This window comes from Argiope bruennichi, chromosome 8 (genome assembly GCF_947563725.1).
Source record: "Argiope bruennichi chromosome 8, qqArgBrue1.1, whole genome shotgun sequence".
Classification (NCBI taxonomy): Eukaryota; Metazoa; Arthropoda; class Arachnida; order Araneae; family Araneidae; genus Argiope; species Argiope bruennichi.
The window spans coordinates 24,630,157-24,647,686 of NC_079158.1; the positions used below are offsets into that span (position 1 = coordinate 24,630,157).

At 33.3% G+C, this 17,530-nt stretch overlaps 1 protein-coding gene across 1 annotated transcript in view; it reads right to left on the reverse strand.

The window, feature by feature from the left end:
• The window catches only part of LOC129981555 (PH and SEC7 domain-containing protein-like), a 136,924-nt gene extending 123,119 nt beyond the window's left edge, over positions 1-13,805 (reverse strand). Inside the window, exon 1 of the mRNA XM_056092433.1 lies at positions 13,787-13,805. The gene's annotated coding sequence lies outside the window, so the exon portion shown is untranslated. The remainder of the gene's footprint in view (positions 1-13,786) is intronic.
• Positions 13,806-17,530: the final 3,725 nt, after the last annotated feature.

Below are 17,530 nucleotides of genomic sequence, written 5' to 3' on the forward strand. Positions count from 1 at the left end.
CTTTTTTTTTCTTTCCCCTTCAAAATGAATTTCCAGTTCAAGTACCGCCTGAGAAGAACAATGTTTTGCAGGAAATCGAACATTTCCGTTCGATCCCCAAACGGAAATTTCCGGGATATCAGTAGCCGTTTAGGGATATCTTTCAGATCATTCAACAGACAAGTTAGTCTTCATAAGAGTCGTAGATTATCTTATCCAGCGTCTACCAATGATAACACCAGTTCAACTCACACCTTTAACTTCACTTCCTTCAACTTAAATCTTCGCTTACTGCATTAATAATTAGGTTATATCTTATATGTTTAATTTTTGATCCCCCCGTCACTATTTCTTAAGGGGAGAGCGATTAATATTTGTTTTTCCTTTCACCTGAGTTTATTTTTCATAATAACTTATATGTATACAATTTAACCATTATAGCAGTTGTCTTTTAAACTTAGAAATGGATGTCTACTACATGCTATTCTTACTCAAAAATCAAACCAAACCAAACAGGAAGCCTTACGCCAAGGACATTCATCAAGGTCAAATAAAGAAGATACCTTTTAATTTCGCTTATTTTCTATGCAACTAACCAGTCATGAAGCTATAAAAAGTAGCCAATAAGGTCAAGGGCATACAAACTTTGTAGAAGAAATATATGAAAAATGGAATGAATGGCCTTGCTAGTTGCTTTATATAACGTATAAAAAAACAAGTCTGAAATTTTGTTTCCTCTTTTTAATCAGGATGCCGCGTTTTATTCTTGATACTGGTGTTTTTGAAATCCAGTTATATTGTTGCATATCTAATATCAATATATTATGTGTAATCGGAACATACGTTAGTTTTTGTAAAACATCATTTTGTCGGGTTTTTTATTTATTTATTATTATTTTTTTTAATTTCTGGAAAGTTTATGAATTTTCACATGAGAAAACAAATAATTTAAAAATATACTGCTCGGTTAAATGCAAAAATCCCATTTAACTCTCTCCGTAAAAAAAATTTAAAAAAACATTAATATATGCATGTTACCCATCTTCCGCAGCCTAAATTCATAAAATGATTGACATATCAAATATTTAATATCAGGTCAAACCTTCACCATATTAAGAGTTTAATACTTTTTACACCGTTCAACACTTTTATTTTCATATCGTTTCGTTAAGTTAATTTTTTTTTTTAATTAATGAACTCGAAATTTTTTAAAAAAAAAAAAGACTTGTCTACGATTATTTTTATAAGAAAACTAGGAAATTAAAATAACAACCACACTAATATAAATAATATGAACAATAGAATGGAAACAAAATAAGAAAGGCATATCATGCATTTTTTTTTTTTTTTTTTTAAGATTTAAAAATTTGTGAAGAACTATTTGAAAACTGACTTTTACAAAAGCAATTGATTACCCCAACCCCGCAGTCATTTCGTGTTTAAAAATAGGAAGCTGTGATATTATTAACAACGATCTCATTTTAAATTCAAATAAAATCAATTCCATAAATCATTTAATAAATATTAAATGTATTAGAAATTATATATTACAAAATAATATTACAAAAAAATTTATAATGCTATTTAATATTTGTAATAAAGTGAAATATTTGCAATATAAATAAAAATTATTAGTTTGTATTACTAAAAAAAATTGCGATTTACACGGAAAAAAAAATATTAATCCATTTTTTAAAAATCCGTCGCAGGGCAGAATGTATAGCAAAATTTATGTTACCTAAACACGACAACTAATAATTTACCGAAACAAACCAAAAAAATTGTTAATAATAATTTCGAAAATACTGAAAAAGAATCCTCCAAAATTTGTAACCATGATTATTTTTAAAAACTAACTATAATACCATGATTATTTTTAAAACTAATATTTTTGTAAGAATTATTTCTATCAAAAAAAAAATCCTACGGGTCCAGTTGAGTAGGGAAGATCAATAATATCTCGTTAATATTACTGAAGATAGATGGCGACACAGCGAGTTGCTCGCCTAAAATACTCCAGTCACGGAAGAAAGTTTAAAGGTCCATACTAACAAAAATATAATCGTTAGTGGGTGTGTGAATGTTTCAAATTCTGGATAAAATTAGAATATGTATTTAGAGGTGGAATTATATAACACAAAAAGCATTTTTATGAAAATAAAAGGAAAAACAACAATATATTTGATACTTGTTGATTGATTGATTTGCTATATTAACATACACGAGGGTTGGATAAGAGTCACTGTGCAGGAAACTCGGTCATCTTCAATACAAATGAGATGATAATGTTTTAAAGACTACAGTGATTATTCAGTACAATCATATTTACTGTCAGTTAATTTCTAAACATTTAACGATAATTCTTTCTATGATTTCATTATACATCAATTACCAGTCAAAAATTTTCTCAAACAAAAATTCAAAAATTAAATGTTTCTAATAAGGTATTATAACACAATTTTTACTGAGGATTATCATTCTAATAACTTCTTTGACCAGGAATGAAAGATTTTTACTTTTCAAAAAGTGTAGTGAACAATGAATGGAAATTCTTGCAATTTCAGACCTATGTTAGTTGTTTTAACCTAATTATCGATAATGATAATTAGGTTAAAACAAATTACCAATATCACACACGAAATCCTCATTTTGATCCTGTTCATATTGATACCATATATTTTCAACAAAAATAAAGTATTAAGCAGAGAATCTATTTCGAGAAACCAATATGTAAGCAATTTATCAGCAAGTGATAAATTCCTCACTTTTTTTTTAAAAAAATTAAAATCAAAGTGTGAAAGATACATTCAAACTGCCATAATGGGGTAAAAAAAAGCAGCGAAAAAACAGTCTATCACAGAAGATGTAGCATGTCTTCCCCATTTTCATACAAGCAATTATTTTTCTGATTCCACACTTCCCTCATTACACCTCTGCCTTAATACTGTGAACGAGCCTTCATCATTTCGAATATACAGAAAATAATCTGAAGTAAGTGACGTATAGAAAATAAATGTCAACCCAAGACATTATAACTATTTCGACACCTACAGCAATCAGTAAAAGAATAAGGGTCCGAAGTATTACTTTTTCGCCCCCTCGTCATATCCAAGTAACAAGTAACGTGAAATGCAACAGTATGCTTTAATTAATTTTTGCAGAAATGAACGCAGTTGTTCATATACTATAAGGGAATTGCACTAAATAATGTCATAGAGCCGTGGTGGCCTGGTGATAAGGTCTCGATCTCAGAACCGGACAGTTTCAAGTTCGAGACCCGATTCAACCGAAAAACCGTCGTGAAAGCGGGTGTGGAGCACATTAAATCTGTCGGGGAGAAATGTCCTCCCACTGTTGTGGCGTGGAAGTATGGAGAGTGGGTGCCAGCTCAAGTGTCGTCGTCGACATCTGTCTGCGGCTCAAAACCACGAGGTCCGCCCCAAAATAGCCCTAATGTCGCTTTAAAAGGTACATTAATATAGCTATACTAAACAAATAATGTCATAATACTTTCATATTTCTTTCATTGAGATATATTAATCAAAAAGGTAATTTGCTCCAAACACACATACACCTCTGACCCCTAAATTATTCTAACAACCATCATTTGGATCAGAAAAACACGCGAATACACTGACACACGAAGTGTTCCTACTGACTTTTCAACCAACCACTCCATCCATCTTCTTCATCTTTACATCCCGAACACCCAGATCAATCTCGAGAACTTTCACCTCACCTCTTTTTCTTTTTTTTACCAAGTCTGAAACAAAACGAAAGAAATCCCGGGACAACAAATCCTGCAACTCGATCTCCTCCGGCGCAGAACTATCAAGACGCGAAAAAAGAGAACCAATAACAAATCACACACGGAATAATAACAACATTTCAATGGCACGGAGTCACCCTCTACAATTACAGGGCAGTCACTGGTGACGAAGGACCATAATGAAACTGACAGTCTTCAGCAGAGCCCCATGCATCATAAAGTCGGGCGCCGGTGCTGGCGAGGCCTCTTCTACTCACCCGCCACCCCTTCTACATCATCGCGACAGCTGATAGATGGTATCTGGTTCAGTGATGCTCGGATGCATCAAGCACGCGCGCGCAAAGAGCGCGATGATGCACGAACAAATCCCATTCTTTCAATTTTACTTTCTCATATAATGAAGTATATAAAGAAAAAGTGCTATAATCGTCAAAAACTTTAATCTCGAGATTTTGACAATTTTTTAAGTTTTGGACAAACCTGAGTCCGAAAAATAAGTTTCTGGAATTATAAGCCCCCCCCCAAGTGAAAAGAGCTTTGAACTAGATGGATGGAATTTGTTATATAGACTGAACGCAAAATTTAAAGATTTCTGTCAAATTTTGCACGAAATACAACTACAGGAAATGTATGTATCTGCATATCTATCTAAGAGCAAGTGAAAGCGATAGCTACACAATGCTAGATAGATAAGAATTGATACATAATTTACAGATCTAAAGTGTGAACTCGTATCAAATTTTGACAATTTGTCAGAGTGCACACTCTCATATAATTAAAAGCGATAAGTCAAAAACACAACGAATACACCAGAAGGTGTATGGATGAATCATCTGTAAGTTATAAATTTCCCGTTTACTATGTTACAGAAATAAATCGTGGAGTTGCAAAAATAATACACTGCCATAAGTTAGACATGGAAATACATGTCCGGAACGTTTCGAAAATCAAGCAGAGACACTCTGCCCCTTTCTTTAAATCTCATCTTGGTCAGATGCAACAAAAAATGTTCTATTTCGAAAGATTTTCCTTTCTGAAAATGGCCACTTTAGCAGCAACACAACAAAGATAATCAACATTACAAAAACACAAAAAATTATCATGTTTTTTTTTTTATTATTATTCTATTACCAGAGAGATAAAACATGCGCATCCGTGATGAAATAAATTATCTAGAAACAAAGCATTCCATTACAATCTGCGCTGATAAATTTCACAACGCATGAGTACTTGACGTTTCTAGGTAAGCATTGTTATCATCACGATATTCCAGTATTTCCCACAAATTGCTCACAGGTTTTTTGACTCATCGTCATATTTTTCAAAATAATCTTATTTGTAAAGTTGTAAACTTTATAGGGAAAGAAATCTACAGCTTGTTCCAAAAGGCAAGACAGAAGTGGAAGACGCCATCTTTTGTAATAATCAAAGAACTCAAAATTTATTTAACTGCCGCGAATCTAAATATTTTTCCCATATGTGCAAAAATTAAAATAAGGAAAGAGTATGATGATGAATGAAAATAGGTTTATATATCAATGAACAAAATTTGGTAAAAAGGTTTAAGGGAGAATATCAACATCGCAAACAGCATTTTGTTTTCAAGGTTTAATCTAAAAAAGAAAAGAAAAAAGTCTTCATAAAAAATCTTGACTTCAAACAAATGCATGGTCAAGTGAATAAATCAGTAACTGGCTTCCAAAATGCATGGCATCTTTTATATAGCGTTTGTAAAACAAATCAAAACTCTTTCTTACAATATAGTATACGGGTAGCCAATCTAACTGCGATCCGGGGAAAAAAAGCCGTTAGTTGGAAATCTACTCCCAAATTGAAAAGACGCTTAAGAACATTTACTGCCACGACTCTCACGTAATAATCGGGCCATCTATTTAATTAAAAGAGCTTTAACAATAGTAGAGAAGGGATCATCTAATTAGACAGATAGTTCGGTACAATTAGAATGGGTGAGTCACATGGCAGTCAACGTGTTAAATGATATGAAGCATTCACATTTTAATTAGTTTGAATCGATACATTAACTATTAAAAATACGTGATTAAACCTCTTATAGTCTTGATAGTCAGATAAAGTAAAATATTCTGTATATATTAAAAAAAATTAGCATTTGTAATTTTTCCAGCACTATAATTACTGACATTATAAACTATACTCCTTAACGTCATTTAGAGTACTTTACCAATTAGATGTATGTGCATATTTCTAACAGTTTAGAAAGTAACTCTTAAGAAAAGCATTATCTTTTGAAGTAGCAAAAAACGATACTGTAACTAGACATCATATTCAGAACTGATCAAATGACAAGGATGACCCTTGATATTTGTTTAACCGCATTTCTGAACCACACCAATCTGATGATGTTTGACTGACAATGTGCAGCAAACCCAAATGCAAAGTGGATCTTTGGTGATTTAGGTGGACCTCCAAAATTTTGTTTTATCCCGAAAGTAAGTCTTAGCTAACAAGTCATCACTTAACTATGAATTCATGTAGTCTTCTAATCAGGTGGCACATCCTGTCCTCCACATCCTTTGCATATTGATTTTTATTTCAAATTTCTAATAACATAAAGGACACTTGATATACTGAAGTGTTTCCAAATGATTTTTTACATTACTTAATCCTGTCACTAAATTACAAATTTAAATATTAAAATTTTAGTAATTCGATGCACGTGTCAAACATACCATTTTTCGCGAAGGGTTTGAATATAAAGATCGGCTAAATCAAACGGACAAGTGAACTCTAGCAATAAAATTTCAAATCGTTTCACTACAGAATATTATAAATATCGGCACTGAAATAAATTAAAGTTGGGGAAATATATCCGGATATATAAAATTTTGAAACATTTAATATTTACTACAGGATGATTCAAAGTGGTGTCGACAAAATGAAAGGGTAAATAAAGATGTGAAAAAAAATAAAAGTTACATGAGGATATAAAATCGCAAGTGCTCACTCATATAGGCACTATCTAATCTAATGCATGGATAGTACGAAAGAATCAATTCATTGTACTATTTTAAAACTTTTTCTCAAAAAAAAATAAATAAATAAATAAAGTGTAAAAAGTAATAAAATTCAAGAAAAAAAAAGTCTGCCACAAACGGATGACAGATGCATATCAACCACGCTTCATGGAATAATATATCTTCAGAACTTTTCAGTTGAATTTTATATATACGCTGCTGATGTTATGACATTTCTTACTAAATAGTTACATAGTCTACGATATATGAAATGTTACAATAATATCCACTGGATTTTTAACATAGATTATGGGGACCTCAGTTCCTATGTTGTTGTTATTGTTTCCTACGCATAAAAAGTATATTTTATCTTAAAAAATATATTGGCTTAATTAGGAAATATTGCCAACTATCATGAATTATCACATTAGAGTAGCATACAATATAGAGCAGAGTATCATTTAAAATGTCGTCCTCGGCATCTAACAACGGTTCAAAATTACATGCTCCGTCTTAAAATAACTTCATTTGAAATCAACAAAACGATCGCGCAAAAAATTTTGGAACTTTTCTTACATTTGACGATTATTTTTCAAGCTAAGACTGTAAGGGTAAGAATGTAGGGTCAATCGCGAACTCTGTACATTCATTCAAATCCTACTATTAAATTATTGAGACACAATCTTTCCCCATCTGCCAGCTCTAAAAAAACGATGGCATCAAAACAAACCCAGAAATAAAACAGCTAATGAGACAAACAGAAACAATAAAGGTAAAAAAGAGAAGATGCCATCTACAACGACCCGAAGGTCCAGCTTATCAGTGATGCGATGCGAGTCTGAAACTGAAAGTGATGAAGGTGGTGGTCATTAGCTCGCTTTATCCCCGCATAAATAACAAATGTAAAGTAGTAAATAATTCAACTTAAAAAAATATTTTCGAGAAGCAGTGACAAAAGCATATTATCTTTTGAATCTTCCATTCAAATCTTGTAAATGTACGACTAAAGCCTTGAAACTCCTTATTCAATATTCATTAATAAATACATCCTTTGGCGCCTTTAAAAAACATGTGACATTTACACTCATGTCCATAAATTAAGGATAATGCGAGTTCAGGAAAAGAAAGAGTCAGAAGCAAAACAAATGTGATTTATTTGTAAAGCCTATTTATTAAACAAAAGGTGAAGAGTAAAAAAAAATGCTATATGTTTGATATCATTAGTAAAAATTGCGATTTTTTGCTTCCTGGAGCAAATTACACACAAACACACAAAAAAAAAGCAAATATTACATGGTTGATATGATGATTAATACATAATATGTCTCCCAGACGATGCAATACACTCGGTACAAAGCCTAGGCATGCTGAATATTAAATTATCGATCTGATCTTGGGGAATATTACAACACTCATCAAGCAATGCTCTCCGAAATTCCGATAGACATGTGGGAGGTGGCAGACGGGCTGCGACTCGTCTGCCAAGCATATACCACACATGCTCTACTGGATACAAGTCCGGTGAGAATGCCGGCCGGTCCATACGGGTGATATCCTAAAATAGAAGGCATTCGTTTACGATGTTTGCACGGTGAGGAAGGGTGTTGTCATCCATAAACACGAATTCTGTGCCCGTAGCGCCCCGAAACAAACGTAAATGTTGTTCCAGAATGACGTCCCGATAGATCTAGCTTGTCATGGTTCCAATCTGAACATGCTGGTCAGTTCTGGAACCCAGAATAATTCCTCCCCATACGAGAAATCCTGCACTACCGTAACGGTGACGTTCAATGATGTTTTTTTTTTGGTAGTAACGGGTATACTTGGCGCTCTCCATATGAAAGTCCGACGAGAATCAGGCTGCAAGCTAAACTTGGACTCGTCGCAAAACATCACACAAGCCCACTGTTGCGGTCTCCACAATACATGCTCTCTAGTCCAGGCTAACCGCAGGCGACAGTGAGTTGCAGTAAGTGGAATACATCTGACAGGCCTACGAGCATATAGACCAATGTGCCCTAAGCGTCTGTCTCGAAACTGTCGTACCAGTGGCTAAAGAGAACTGAGGAGACAGGTCTGATGCTGTGCTCCGTCTGTTTCTTTTGGCAGTAACTGTCAAATACCGGTCCTCATTCGGCATTGTAACTCGGGGGCGACCTGTGCTGTAACATCTACTCACATTATCATCATCTTGGAATCGTTGCCAAAGCCTGGAGATGACACTCAGGGCGATTCCAAGTTCCTCGGATACTTCCAGCTGATTACGCCCACATTCCAAACGGTCGATAATTCTACCACGTAAAAAATTGGTGCTAAGTAGATAATATTTGGTACACACATTTAGCATCTGTAGCGTAGACATCTGTCAAAGTTTGAGACAAATCCAAGAATGGATTGATTCTCTGTCGGTCTATATTTTTAGAAACATGTAAACGCGATAATTTAAAAATAAAATGGACTTAAATATATCAATTAGGTATGGGATTATGTGACTACAAGTGCAGTTTGTGTCAAATCTTTGTTTCAATTGATCGAGAAAAACGTACCTAAAGCAGCCATTCGGTTTTCGGATATTATTAACTGCATGCCAGGAATTACTCGCCGAAGAACTCGCCAACGATGACACAATAAATTTTAAAAAAATACTAAACTCTCGCTAAAAGTTAAAATTTCGTAACTATTATATGCCAATGCCATTTAATACGTTCTCAGGCATAACAAGTTTATTAGAGAGTATGCGAGAAACTTTTTGGGAGACCATTATCACTGGTTATAAGAAATAAATTAACTTTTGGCTTGATAAAGCGAAAATCCTTTGCTGTCATGAATCAAAAATTCAGAAATTGCTGTAGCATGCAGGACAGTAGAAAATTGTTTAAAATGTCGTCCTCAACACCGGACAATGGTTCGAAACGACATCTTTTTCTTAAAATAATTCCACCTGAAATCAACAATTCGATTGTGAAAGAAATTTCAGAAATTTACTATCTCTCAAATAGAAATTCGATACAAAAACGTAGAGGCATGGTTTGTTCCAAGATGTTATTTGTGTACTCTAACATATAAGCAAGATGGGCGCCGAATATTCAACAACCGGTCTTGTGTAGATGCCGAAGATACATTCAACCACGAGCTCCATAAATCCATTCAAATCTTGCACTCATAATCACTGCAATGAAATCATCTTCCATCTGCCAGTTCCAGGAAAAGAAACGAACGACAGCAAACAACTAATGAGACAAACAGAAACAAAGAAGATTAAGAAAGAAAAAAAGAGGGGGGGGGGTGACATTCACCACCGTCCGAAGGTCCACCTTATCAGGGATGCGGCGCAAGTCCGAAACCGAAAGTGACGGAGATCGTGGCCATTAGCGATGCATCCCCGTCACGATTCGATCTCTGAGGAATCACGCACGCACGCGCCTTGTCACGCCAACAGATAAAAACTCAACGTGAAGTGACTGCTCAAACACAAGATCGAGGGGACGCGCGAGGAGAAATACGATGACGGGAGAAGTTCTGTAAATCAGAAGTGGTGGAAAACGAAATGACACTTGCGCTGCGTTTGTTTAAATTGGATTTTTCCAGGCGTATGAGTTATTTATATTTCAAGGGAAATCCAGCAGGTTCGTTTTTCTCAGAAAGAGGCGCAGAGGAGAACTCGTTTCCAGCGCGTTTCTTGAAAGCGAGAATGATGTACTTTGTTATCTTTCGCGCCTGTGATAATTTTTAATAGGAAAAATTTATCTTGTTTTATGAAAACTACAACGAGGGAAAACATATTCTCGGGATAAGGAATCTAATGGATTTCGGAGTATTCTTATGAATCACTGTGTTCCATTCTTGAAGAAGAAACGAAAAATTGTTTATAAAATATATTGCTCTTCATATCTTTCACATTATTTGTGTATATTGTGTTTGAGTAATGATCGTAGTGAAGAAATCGGTTTTAGTTTTATTCTCTCCACACTTTCTTCAAATTAGCAAAATCAATGGCATGTAAATCAAGTTTAATGAAAATTCAATAAAATCTACTCATTAAGATCGTAAAAAAACATCAACAAAAAACAACATATTTCGAAATGTTAATACAAAAATCCAATAAACTAGCTCTTTAGCCATGTAATATAATGGAACAGGTCCATTTTTCACTAAGAATTAATAGTTATTTTGCTTTATTATGTGGAAATATCAAGATATCAAGATAATGATACTAAAATGCAATTTTTTAGAAATTCTGAAAAATTTCATTTTTTAACACGGTTAAAAAAAGACTTGATAACTATTGTTGCATTTTTTGTGAAATAACTCCTTTTAAATAACCATATACACATGTGTTAAATTCAAATGACACGCGTTTTCAAATTTTGATTATTTTCTAAACACTCAATTTCAAGCCATTCTGAGTCAGGAGAGCTTTTTTTTTCCCATATGTTTTTAGGGTTTTTCAACATTAAGCTGCAGTATCACGTGAAACTCACTCGTCTAAAAGAAAGGCAGGCTTCGCTATTTTCCGAGGAAAGAATCTTCTCAAACATTTATAAAGTCTACCTGCGTTCTCGCACTTTCTTTTCTCCACTTAGTGTCGTTCTTTTGAGAACGCTCCTGAACATAACTAGACGAAGAAAATGTAAAATCGTGTAAAGATGCACACTTTTATTTGATGATGAAACCAAGAAATAAAGGTATAAATTAAACAACAAAATCGCCAGTTTATATAACCGATTTAACAAACATATTTCTTCTTTCAAAGATTTTCATTTTTTTCACAGAAATGTCGTTCTGATTACTGCATACATAGCGATATTTTATTTTTAATTTGACAAATATAAATTAAAATGATTAACTTTATAACAAAAAGTTATTTCGGACATTTTTTTCCCTTAGGGAACTTTTCAAAGTAATGCTCACATTTCAATTTTGAGTAGAAAAAATTTCTGTTAATTTCAACGTGTGACATTTAATTTTCGATAATTAAAACATCGTCAACTGACTGTTTATATTCCACGTTTATTGTCAATTATATCCCTCAGAATTTTCTTTTATTTTTTAAGAACTTCTACCGAATACCAAAGACATTCTGAATATGCTTTTTTAACGTTGAATTAAAAAGGGGACATCATGGAAGCATTCACGAGAAAATTTCGAATTATTATTCGATTAAGAAAGATGCATCTTCAAGTAATCATTCGTCTATTAAGCTCGTCTCTTTTCCAATGTATGAGATTTTTTTTATTAATCCACCAAAAAGAATGTCGTTTATTTCTGCAAATATCGTAAGAGTATGGAATTATTACAGTCAACAGTAACTCAAATTCACAGAAAACAGAAAGCTAGGAACAATTACACTGCCAGTGATTACGGTAATCCGAATTTTTAAATCCATGAACTAGAGGGACAAATTACAATTGCATAATTTTCATTTTAACTATAGAGCTGGAATATACAGAACACTGGTTAATAGTGTTTAAAAATCACTTCTCTTCAAAAACATCAATAAACTTTAAATACATTAAGATCATATTCCAGACTATTTAACTGTTTGTAATGAAACACCACGCTGCTTACTCAGAAAAGATATCCCGAGATGTCACTGTTTATAAATATAGTACATTCCCGATTATCCGGCCTAATGTGGCGAAAGTGTAGGCCGGATAACAAACAAACCGGATAGGCCCGAGTTCTGTGAACTTATTTCTTTGCCCACCAACACCAGAAGACAAAGATTTTATACTAAAACTCACTGTAATAATACGTATTTTTTCACTTCATATTGAATACTCAGCCCTCCATTTATCTCAAGCTATGTAGAAGGTGAAAGCGGCTGCGGTCTTTTGAATCATAGCGGCAGTTGCGGGAATATGTCGACTTAACATACTGGATTGTACTGGCAGCATATATATTTATATACAGCCCTGAACGTTTCAATAATTGATTACAGAAAGAGTAAGTTAAAGGATATAAACAGTACGCATTTTAACATAAATTCTGCAATGCCTAACTTAAATGCTGGAAACAAACGCAAACATTAATGCAAATCGTAGGCCTAAATTCTTAAGAAAATTGACTCAAACTGATTTTATTTTTCACTGATAAATAATTAAACAGATATGAAAAGGTAACCCCAGCACTGCTCTTTTCCTGTCACAACTTGTATTTTACGCACGACACGTAGGAGGTTTGTAGCAGACACCCGTTTCCAATGCTTTAGCAATGTTGCTAATGCTACGCTTTGTCTTCCTCATCTAATTGCCATAAAAGAAAACTAGGTCGGGCAGAACGAAACCCGGATACTCGGGAGTGTGTACTGTATTATATTACAACTTATTATAATTTAGTTTTTCGTACAACATTCTAATTATAATATTGTAATATTCTTATTAGTATTATATTAAAATTTAGTCCATGAATCACAAGATCAATAAATATAATTTGATCTTTGAATAATTGCTTAAAGCTTATTTATGACAGAGCTTGGCATGAGAACCAGGCCCAGGGTCAAAGTACTGCTACAGAAGATCCCCCACACTCAATAATTCACCAGTAATCCTTCCATATTCCAAACTGGTGAAGCCCCCCTAGGGATTTTGTTCCCTCTCTCATGTGCGCAGTGAAGCTCATTCTGACAGAAATAGAGGGAACACTCCCGACCGGCCAACAACGAGGTCTTTGCACGGTGTAACGGCCCGCAGAAACCATTACCACCACTCGTTTACTAAATCCCAGCTTCGCTCACAAGCCCGACGGAATCAGCCGAAAAATCCAACTCATGAAAAACTGCTCCAGAGCTACTTCGACCTAAGCCTTCAGACCCGTAGTCATCATTCTCTGGCGAGGCCCTAATCCGCGTGAGATCACACAACCGAAATTGTCGGCAGCCGAAATTGACCATTCATCACAGGAAAAGGAACCGACCCAATTAACGCATATCGAGTCAGCCCTTCCATTCATCCCCTGCGAGCGCGCCGGATCGCCCAGCTCATTCTGACAAAAGGTACTTTCATTTAAAACGGAAGTTACCTTTAAAATTCAGGAAATAACTTACCAAAAACCAAGAGCAATAGTAACAATTTTTCGAAAAATTTCACTTACCTGAAAAAGAAAAAGCAATTCATTAGGATTTTTTTTTTTTTTTGAAAAATGAAACAAATACATAAGTAAATTTAAAAATAATACATAGTAAATATTCAAGACTAATTATTTTCTTGACATTTTTACACTATTTGAAATTATTATTTTAAGCAGCAATATCAACATTTAGCTTGTTGCTTTGAGATGGTAAAAGAAACTGCTTTAAAGCTCATTACAATGATTGAAAAATTCACTAACAGGCATTTCCTGTGTTACAGGAGACATTTAACGATGTTGTAATACACGAGTCATATCAGTCCATACAGTTTACATGAATAGTACGTGAAAAAGGCCAGTACTTATAAAATAATGCATTTGTATCTTAGTCGAGTAACTTGTGATAAGACAAACAGCAACAGCTTTCAGTTACCGAATTTCTACAAGATTCGAAGCTGGGATCTTCATATTTGAACAATTCGTATCAAAATACTAAATAAATCAAGACAGCATTTACTGAGAATTGTTATATACAGGACGATTCAAAATCTAGTCATTAGCGATAGAATTTATGAAAACAAGCTAGAATCACATAGGAATGTCTGATTGTAAAAGCCAGTCCGACGAGAAAAAATGACAAATCAACGATGGGTGAAAACTTTTTATGATCCGATACTTGAAAGAGAGATCAATGCATGAAAGCTTCCAGTTTCCTAATAACAATTCAAAGTTCTTCATTAACATTCACACACGCTTAACAATGCAGGTGAAAGTATTGGAAAACCTATACTTAAATACGAGCATATCGAGAACATTTGTTTTGGCAATGGAGATTTTTGCAACAAGGTCGGTATCCATAACTTTTGCAAGTTCTCCATTCGAAGCTGATTTTTATATAAACCTGAACCAAATAACAGTGTTGATGAACAACGTCCCCTAGTTTATCACGCTGGCGTTTCCAGCTACTTTTTCTTAAATGGTGCGGGCACGGGCGAAGACATTTCATAAACAGTTTGCACATTTAATTTTAATCATCCCGTGTATCTCTGCAGTGAATGAAACGGTTTCGTAGTTTTTACAGCGAATGATAACACACTTAGTAACTTAGTATGCTTAATCATACCATAGAATAAAATTCAAAAGAGCAATGCTTGCAGGATAATGTCTTATTACCAAAAAAAAATATTTTTGAAGTTCTTGTTATTCATAACAATTTCCAATATTGAGTTTCTAAACTATTAGGAATAGAAACTCGGATTTTCTGGTTCAACATTAGGACAGTAGATTTTTTAGAATAGAAAACATTAAGATAAGATACCATAAGAAGCGGATGTGACAAACCTTTTATAAATGCGCATCTACTAAACGGGCCACTGCTTTTATTAACATACAAAGGAAACCTTCTTGCGAACAAGTATTGTATCAAAAAAAAAAGCGAAACTTCCATGGAATGCAACATTTAGTATCTATGAATAGGTTTTGAAAAAAAAAATGCATTTCAAGAAAATTAAGTTACATGAATTTCAATTACACCAGCCACTAGTGGACTGTTTAAAAAAAAATCAATTTTTGTTTTTGTTGTTGAATTTTTAGTCTTACAACCAGTTTATATTCTATTATAGTTTTCCAAATCTTAATTTCAAATCTTCAATTAAAGTGCTTAGTTCATTTAAAGTAAGTATCATTTCCATATTAGACCCAACCGCAATTTTAAAGAAAGTTCTCCATGAATGTAACTATCTTTTCAACGAAGATCTATTTCGATCACTAATGAAAGTTATCCATCTACTACATCTATCTACTCCATATTAAATCATATTTAAAAATTATAGCAACTTTTTTTTTCAGAAAATTTTTGTCAAAAGAGTAAAACAGATTTGATTTTTGAAATCGCACACTATTTTGCCAAAAGATTACATCCCGACTCTGAAGTAATTGCAGCTATTGTAGGGTCCGATTCATTTTTCATATTAGTTCTTTTGGGGGAAAAGTTAAATTAATTAAAATGAAGCATTGTTCAGTTTGCACTTAAAAAATTACGAAAACTTAACTGCTGTAAGATCGGCAATAATGTTAAATTTGGTCAGAATATTTTTAAATACAAAAAAAAAAAAAAAAAAAAAAAATCTTTATTTTTTTTTCCCCCCCTTTAATCTTAATTTTCAATCCAATGCATAACAATTTGGAAGTTTCCGACTTATTTCTAAAATATTACTGATTCGTTAATAATACGTCAAAATAATGTCATTTCTCCACAGTTATTAAATGGAGAAAGAGGTTTGAAATTCAAGACTCTTTTCATAGTCAGGTAACAAGAACAATACCCAAAACGACACCCGACTCTCACACCACCAGCGAGATGTTCGTTCTACGGTGAGAGATTCGAGAAGCAGCCCGAATATCTAAAAAAAAAAAAAAAAATATCTCAAATACGAATTCCTGTAATCTATTACGAAATCAAAGCAATCCAATACGTGCCAAGAATACTGCAACTCTACCAGAACACATCTTTCAAATTCCTGAACTAATTAGTTAGAAAAATGATTAAAATGTCACTACGTATTGTGAAATTGCATATTAAAAACCGCAAAAAGTACTCCTAGATCAAGAAACTGATACCTGAGACTCGCGTTGCGTAAAATGCACTTGGATAGTACTGAAATGGATCGACACCAAGAAAACTACACCTGAAATAAGGTCGCTATGGAATGTTATAAGCGTTTTGAATGTCAACCGAATGCACGTAATCGTGCAACACTCCAAGGACATGAGTGTAACAAGAGGAACACAATGGCATGCTCCAAAATTAAAATGAAAGAAATTGTGAAAGAGGAGGTAATTTCATCATTTGCATTATGTAAAAACAAATCAACTCTGAGCTAAACAGGTGACTTTATATGGAAAAATTCCAAGCTTTTGATAGTGTTTAGTTCTTTCATTGTAAATAATAGCATGAAGGTAGCTAAAGAAAAACGGAATAAACAAATTTGAAGTTCAAATAATTTTAATATTTAAAATTTATTTATTTGTGATTTGAATTTCTTATCTATTTTTTTGCATTAGAACTAGCTTGAAAGCGAGTGAATGCAAAACTAGCGAATTTCATACTAAAGAAAATAAACAATGATGATGAAATTTATAAATTCTTATCAGCAAATATTTTGTTTTTATCGCTGTTATTCCTATAAATACAATGATAAGAAAAATTATCTTATAATTCATAAAGTTGTAACGATTACTCGCTGATTTAACCACAAACCCACCAAGATTAAAGTTTTTTCCCCAATAACTAATCATAATTACGAAATAATTACTTAAGATTGCGATCATGTTTCATAGTGAAAATCAGTTAACTTTACCATAAAACAAAATGCTATTTAAATTTCTTAGCTTTCTAAGAGTGACAAAAAAAAAAATTGGATAAAAAAATCTCCCAATTGTATACATTCTAAAATCCAATTCTTTTCATTCAGTATTAATCCTTGCCTGTTAAATATATTTGGTCAATCTTCAATATTCCAGGAAAAACAATGCAAAACATGCACAACAGTTTGCATTAGGAACTATTCTTAGATAAATGTAGTATTTTGATACAGAAAGATAATACATTTTTCTAAATATACTGGTTAATAAGTGATACATATTTTTTATCATTTCTTATAAGAAAATCATGCATTGTCGTTGACAAGAGTCTTAGGACTTCTGATTCTCAAGATATCAT